This window comes from Pituophis catenifer, unplaced genomic scaffold (genome assembly GCF_029215685.1).
Source record: "Pituophis catenifer annectens isolate HBS135680 unplaced genomic scaffold, rPitCat1.0.hap2 SCAF_2, whole genome shotgun sequence".
Taxonomy (NCBI): domain Eukaryota; kingdom Metazoa; phylum Chordata; class Lepidosauria; order Squamata; family Colubridae; genus Pituophis; species Pituophis catenifer.
This window is the reverse complement of record NW_027256882.1, coordinates 260,850,306-260,858,676: the sequence shown is the minus strand read 5'-3', so window position 1 is coordinate 260,858,676 and position 8,371 is coordinate 260,850,306. Positions and strand designations below refer to the sequence as shown.

General features: G+C 32.6%; 1 protein-coding gene across 1 annotated transcript in view; it reads right to left on the bottom strand.

Moving 5' to 3' along the window:
* Nucleotides 1–3,182: 3,182 nt before the first annotated feature.
* The window catches only part of TNPO1 (transportin 1), a 42,691-nt gene continuing 37,502 nt past the window's right edge, over nt 3,183–8,371 (bottom strand). Inside the window, exon 25 of the mRNA XM_070938808.1 lies at nt 3,183–8,150. The gene's annotated coding sequence lies outside the window, so the exon portion shown is untranslated. The remainder of the gene's footprint in view (nt 8,151–8,371) is intronic.

Genomic DNA, 8,371 nt, shown 5'->3' with positions numbered 1-8,371 from the left:
GGTTAGGGATTGTCTGTGCAAGATCTAGCACTGAAAGGAAATGCCCACGAAATACTCATATTCAGAGCAGGCCTCTTTTCTGTTGTCTTCAAGGCACTTAAAATAATTAGCCTTTGCCATTGTCTTGCTTGGGACTTTGTTTTTCCTGTGTAATAACCATAAAGAAAAACTGAAATCTTAAAATTACGTCCAAAAATAATGCAAAAAGTGAATACTCAGTGATTTCCATCATTTCTACAGCAGTTGTTTTAAAATGTGTTTCCCGAATGTGTATCATAGGATTTTTGTTCTTATTGCTTAGTAAAATGATCAACAGTGATGCACATTGCATAAATCAGTCTTTAGAGACAACTGCTGCTGTTTTAAATCTGACATTTTGATAGCTTGTTTTATGGATACACAGGGAACTGGAGAAAACTACTGTATAACTCTTGTCTCCTGCCCTATTTATTTTCTTTAATACTAATGCTCTTAGTCACCATTTCTGTGGCAGTTGATGTAAAGACTAAGAGATGTATTTAATTTTTTTTTTTTGTTTGAAATTCTAGAAGATAAAGAGTTCACGATTAGTGGGAGAAATAAATTCTACCCTTCCTGTGTAGATAAAGAAGTGTACAGATACAGAAGAGTAGTGCATTCACTCATCTTCTTTCAATATATATATATATTCCTTTAACCTATCAGTTGATTTTTAGATATTTTTAACTTGAAAAGCACACTGTAGATACAACCCTTTCTGCACTGCACTCAGTATTCCGTTCAAATTTTAGATTCATTTCTCTGTAAAAGATACTATACCGAAAACCATGGTTATCATTTATATCATGCTTCTATTTCGCTAGATTCATCTGTTGTCTATTGCTACCCATATCCCATCTGTACAATGCTCTGCCAATTGCCGATCTATTAAACCTTAATAACCTTCCATACGTTTTCATATATCCTGCTACAATTTCCTGTTTAAATTATTCTGATTTCCTTTTACTTAATTGCATCTTTTATTAAGCAAACTAAGAACAAGATTAATAGACATTCCTAGCTCAGATACTTTTTTTTTGATATAGCAAACTTTCAAAATCAGTAATCACATGTCACATATTTAAAAGCCAGCAGAAATCAAGAATGTAGACAAGCATAGAATTAACAGAATAAAAACAACTGGTCTGCTGATACAAAACTTTTAATGTTCAGTATAAGTACATCATAAATATTTTAAAATATTTTTCTATTGCTGTATATATTTTCTATGTCTTCGCACTATTAGCTTTTGTAGCTTGAAACAATATAAAGATCCAAAAACATCTGATATACTAAGTGGTTATTATTTTTATTTGCATTTGTGCATCTCTAGTAATTTTTTCATTTGTAAATAAGTTACAAATGAGAAGATGTGCTTTTATATATCCACTGATTCCCATCTACATGGGTTTTGCAAACTAGACTTCATATTATCCCAATATTCCTGGATGTATGCCTGTTTCAGATTCCATTCCTCTCACCACCCATTAAAAAGATTTAGCCTTATATATCCCAATTTCTAAATAACATCTATTCATCAACCAAGACCATTGGGTCTTGTAAGGACTATTATTTAAGGTACTCTGGATTTTTTTTGGTATTGATTAAAGTATTCAGGAAAGGCATGTTACAGATCTGGTCTATTAAAGAGGGCTATCTGGCAGGACCCAGGTTGCATACACTCTTTGGAACATCATTCCTCCTGATCCTAGATTAGCTCTGACCCTTTTGACTTTAGGAACCCACTGAAGACAAGGCTCTGCCATTGTTCTTGGGGGTCAGGCAATGGTGGAGTTTTTGCAATGGCTATGCTGAATTTGACACAAAGATGATAAGAGCCTTGGTGGCGCAGCAGACTAAAGCACTGTTAAGTAACACCAGCTGCCTGCAATTACTGCAAGTTCAAATCTCACCAGGCTCAAGGTTGACTCAGCCTTCCATCCTTTCGAGGTAGGTAAAATGAGGACCCGGTTTGTGGGGGCAATAAGCTGATTTTGTATAAAAAAGAACACCGCTTTGGGGGGGGGGAAAGCCCTACTAAGCAGGTATATACAAAAGTATGAAGGCTATTGCTTAACGCATTGTAAGCTGCCCTGAGTCTCCGGAAAAGGGCGGCATATAAATGGAACCAATAAACAAACAAACAATAAATACTTTGCCACTGATCATAGTTATTTTAGTTTTAAAGTAATATTGAAGGTTTTACAATTATTTTTTTCTTGTTTTTAACTGCTGTGAACCACTCTAGTTACTTAGGTGGGATGGATGGCCGTACAAATTGAATAAATAAAAAATTAAATTACTACTGCAGTGTATTTTGTATATTTATGAAAGTGGGCTAGGAACACTTAACAGTTTGATAATCAATATTGCCGATGTATTTCTCAGATTCAAACCCAGATGCTAGCTTGGATCTATGCAGCTCTAACATGACTTGGATTGTGTTTCTTTAGGAAGTGCCAAAATGGATATGCAATCTGTGAAGAGCACTTTATAAATTCCAATTTATTACAAAGCCAGACCAGCTAATTCGAGAAATGGAACCTTTTTTGAAATGCCTTTAGAGATCTGTGGAAAGCCAAACTTTGGACATTCTCTCCCTTCTTTTATAACTCAGAATTTTTTAAATTTATATATTTTTTTATTTAAGACAATAAATGTGCAATTCGTCCTTAGTTATCCTAAAGCTTTTATTTTTGCAAGTGTCATTAAATTCAACTATGTTAAAAACCCAGTGAATAGATTTTCTTGAAGTCACTTATCATCCAACAAATGTCTTGATGCCAGATATTAATCATGGCAACATTTCTGTTACAAATATAAATAAAATATATTAATGTAATAATTTAATATTCAGTTGGAAAATAACTGTTCTATCCTAAAATAGAAATTAAATTCATATTAAACTGGGTAAAAGAGGCACATCTCAAAATCTAGTTATTTTGTCTATGTGCTGCTATAGCCAAAGAAAAAAAATATATATTTTTAAATACCGGTATATAAACAGTGATTCTATGTTAATTAAATCTACATGTTTTTTCCTGTTGCCAATAATATCTTCCCAAATATCAAGACAAACTGGAAGCTACATAAATGAATATTCAATTAAAACAAATCAGTTTTCAATGGCTCCTTCTCTTTTCATTAAGAATCAGAGTGCAGCATCTATTTAAACAAATTTTATTAACATAGTCAAGCAGTGATTAACATTCACATCTATTATCACATCATACAAATGTAAATACAAAATTACTACATTACAATATATATTCTCTGCATGATCCAAAATATTTGGTGGCCCCAAAAGTTCTTTAGAATTCAGCAGCTTATCAAAAATTGAAACCATATTGTGTTTAAAATGAAGCTTTGTTGGCAGAGGCAGACAAGAAAAATCAACTTAATGAAGTTTGAGAAGTTGCTGAAGGATATGTTTGAAGGGAATATTCTAACACATATGGAAAACACATCCAATTTAATGCTTTCAAGCAAACTCGTACAACCTAAGTTGTCAGCAGAAAGATCTGACTACTTTATTATTTAATTATTGTTAGTAATCCAATTCAAATAAACAACCTTATGGCAAAGTTGATTAGGAGAAAAAGTGTAGTATCTTTAGGGGAAAGAAGACAAAAATGTGCCATCTAAAATGTTTTAATTGTACATACAAAAGTAGTACTGATTCTAAAATGAACTGTCACAGAAGAATCAAGTTATTAGGTGGGGAAAGTTAAGGAAATACTATATCATCAATGCTACAATTAATTTGAAGTTTAACTATCTTGTTTAAAAGTGCATCTATCCAGCAAAATAAGATCAAATAATTACTTTAATATAACCATTAAAGTTTCTCTATTACGCTTTCACTCAAGTCTTTTAGTGATGAAACTGCACTGTATATGCCCATATTAAAATTTCAGTCAGGACAGCCTAAACACTGATTTGATTTGACAAGCAAGTATAAAGAGTATAACTTTAAATTGCAGACATTTTAAATTAAGAACATCAGAAATTTCCGTGCAGTATTAAACTGTATTAAAATGTCAAGTTGTTAATCTATTTATCACCTCAAAATCAAAATATCCTAAAGAGCCAAATGCTTACCACAGTACATCATTCACATACAAACAGCAATGTTAATTTAAGAGATTACTGCTTGGCATATAGTAGTTTATATCAGAAAAAAGGATAATTTTCATGTTTATTCTCTAGGCATTCATTATTCCAAAAAAGCCTAGGCTACTTAGCTATGAACATATTCCACGTCATAATCTCTTCTGTTTTACATCGGGAACATAACTTTGCACTGCACAATATAAAGTCTCTTTTACTGTGATTATTGGGTACTATTCATACAGATGCATTCATCTCTTAAAAAGAATGTTATACATCCTTATTAATACATTCAATATGAATAAAATAAGTAATTGCTGTCCCATAGTACCTCAATTTAGATATGAAAGTTTAAGACATTAGGCAGTTCTATATGAACAACAAACTGGTACTCTTATGAAATAAGCCTCTATCTAAACAAAAGGGTACAAGATTATTTACCTGAGATAAAACTAGTATGAATATTTCTTATCTAAATAACAGAAATTTCAGCTTTGGAAATCCTCTTACAATAGTATAAATCTAAATTACACAGTATTTATGTAGCTTAAATACTTCAATGCCAATGCTAAAGAAAAAGAAGTATCACAGTGTCAATGTTGTTTATTACAAAAGTAACATTACTTTAAAAAAATCTATTGGCTATGTATTTTATGAAAGTTACCACAATTTCATCTTCAGCATGGCAATAAACCAAGACTACAGTCCTAAGCATACTTACTTGGAAATGTGTCCTCTGAAATGTATAGTACTTCAAATTAAATACCATTAAATACTGAAATCTAGATCAAAGACCTGATTTCTACATACCAGCTTAGAAAAAAATAAGATAAAAATCTTACAAAATGTTATCCATTCCCCTTCAATTTAAAGAAATGCAACAAAGATGTTAGGTAAGACTTTTTCCCTTAATAGTCACAAATTCAACCATCAAAAACTCTTTCTATATTAGCCAAGTTGAACTGCAAAGGAGACATTTTTATTTATATATATTTTTAAATATACTTTCTGTTACCAACTTAGGTTGATCAGCAGCTTTGTTCATTGTTAGAATCCTTCAAAAAGCAAAGGGGCCTTCAACACGAAAACAAAGCCATATATAAAACAGTAAACACTGACCTCCTGAGGTTCCTACAACAAAAATATTCAAGTAGAAAATCTACATCACTTAGCAGCGGCTATTTCTGTAGTTTAGCACACTAAGCACTTAATTCACTGTGTAAGGAGCAGATTTAGTAAGCCGTGCCTGTAGCATGCCAAGAGGCAGAGAACACTGGAATGTAACAAAGACAAACATACAATTCTACAGAACAACATTCAATCAACATTCAAAACTGTCAATACACAAAAAGAATTAAGATGTTTTATATATCCCATGATGCAATATATTTGATTTACAACTTAGTGTTGTATTAGAATTCTCCTTACCTCAAATTCTATACCAAGCAGCTTCTGCAAGTATACTGTAATTTTATTCATTATGAATAGTTTGCTATGAAGCCTTAATTTGTTAATTCTAACTGCAGTATTGCTTTGTTACCTTTCTGTGAGATCAGCTAAATTACAATAAAAGTCACGTCCCTTTATATTAACCCATGTAATAAAATTATCTCTCTATATAAGTAGCTTCTATGCGCTAATCTTTAATGTTATCGCCAACTATCAAATTCAACAACAGAAGGGCCAAAATAAATAAAGTTTTGTCTTTTAGAATTCCATATAGAAATGTAAACTCTTGCCAAAAGGCAAGTTCTGGCTTTAATAAATGTTAAGATTTACTTTCTTTGGAATTCATATCTACTTCCTTGATTGAAAAAGCTAGAGCAAAGATCAGCTGAAAATTCTGGCTTCCAATACAACAAGTTAGTTGAAAGTAGATCACTATATGCAATTTTATTCCAGTGGTTTTAATGGCATAGTAGCATAAACCTGTTCATAAGACGTTTATACAGGACATTTTGTAATAAATCATTTTCAAACATATTTGACCCCAATGAAATTTACAAAGGAAAAAAAGGAATGTATAGGACTTGTGCATGCTCCCATGCATTAAAAAAAAAGCCTGAAATAAGATTTCATAAATTCACACATACAAGGTTGATTTTCAGTGCAATGGCTAAATCATACAATAGACCTTAAAAAGAATCAAAATCATACACTCATTCCCTACAAAATGGTTATCCAGTATGGTTTTTTCAATGCAAAGATGAGAAGCTAAAATGTAAGGCGGTTGTTATGGCTTTTCTTTTCTTTTTTTTGCACAGATTAATTTTGCAGCACTTAAGGGAAAATGGAAAAGTGTGGCTTTATCTCTGACCAGCAGAGTTATTGTCTTTCCATTTTTCCTTTATCATCATGGGATACTCTTTATGCAGTCTAAATTAATCACACTTTCACTTTTATAGTAACACAAAATCAAGTGTACCAGTTAGATTTTCACATTCACAGTACATAAGAAAATACACATGGAAAGAAAAGTAAAAGGTAAACTTAACAAGGATTTATTCACAGAAATACAAGCAAATAGAAAAGGGAAGCAGAAAAGCTAAACAAATGAAATGAAAAGGATCCAAACGAACATTCACTCTGTAGCTTTTAACCTGCACCCTTTTGTGGTCTCTCTAGGACACAATGGGTCCCCAACATGCGCCGACAGTGTAGATACCCTGCTTTACATATACTAACTTATGCATCTCTTCAGATCATGCTTTGTGGAGGAGAGAATAATAAAATATGTTGGGTGTGAATAAACACTGAAATGTAGCAATCATGTCATCAATTTTCTATAATTGTCTTTTAGGCATCAACTAACATTTATGTAACCTTTAACAGGTCTTACCTTATAACTCGTTTTAGAAGATTTGATAAAAATCACTAATAGTATAACCATGCAGAAAGCACATCACACTGACAGCACAGAGGCAATACTTTGCACAGCTATATCTGCTTTCCACATTGTGCAGGTTACAAATTACAATATCAATCATATTCCTAAGAGATCCTAAAAATTATTTTGAGGCCTAATCGTCACTACAGTATTTTATACTTATATCTTAATAAAAATAAAATCCACAGAATTTTAAAGGAATTTTAAATGCAGGGTTATACTGCACGAATTGGTAAACTGCAACACAAAACTGGCGCAAGGTAAGTAATGTTTACCACTCTCACTCCTTGATGCAAGCATGCTAACTTTCCCACTAAAAATATGCTTGATCACTATGACCCAAAATGCATGCCTGAACCTTAAACTGCACATTAAGAATTATGCCTTACTCTAGAAATTAAATCTAATGAAGCACAACCATCAAATCATATCTACTACCCTTTAAATGGAAAATTAAAAAGATTAATCTTTCTTCTGAAATGCCCGTTTTCCCCCCCCCCACTAAAAATGAAAAGGAGTGACTCATTTGGCATCTTGCAGGTTGCTTCATTTGTTTGCTTTAGCCTTTATTACTTCATTATGGGGTTATTTAAATTTGTATACTGCAAGTGCTTACTCCTAATACAGGGAGCAAGCTTCACCTTAACTGTACTAACTTCATTTGTTTAGTTCTTCATCAACATGCAATACTTAGGAATCCCATCAAGATGAAACAATGCAGAAACCCCTTGTTATACCATTAACTGTCTGTAATTGCCATTCTTCTGTTTCCTTTATCACATGAACACAATGTATTTTCTCTTTACATATCCCCTATAGATCTATTTTATAATTTCATTTTGGTACAATTCCCCATAATATTGCAGAATGTGCTGTTGTGAACAAACTTTTTTTGCGCATCTTCACATCCAGTGCAGAATTGTAACAGGAGACAGATTTCCACCCACAAAAGCTCCAGATGTTAAAACATTTCCCAACATCGGCTTAATACAGTGACGGCAACACCTCCCTCCCGCCCCTCCCAGTAGGCTTGGGATTGTACTGTATTCCCTACTGGTTTACCCTTCCCCCCAGTAAAGGGTAACATTTTTCCCTGGGTGCAGAGGCTTCCTCCCAGTCTTCCAGACTGAAGGACCTGAAAGAAACAAATACGAGTTTTTATTTAAAAGCAAATTGTTTAATATTATGATTAATATACGCTTAACATAGGACATACAAATTAATGTTGCTCTGTAGTATGCCGCAAAACAAAGCACCAGTATAGTATTTTCAGAGTGAAGTTAATTGCTATTTCTTGAATTTTTTTGTAATAAATCTTCATCAACAGACCTCATAATATTTCTAGTTCCATTTATA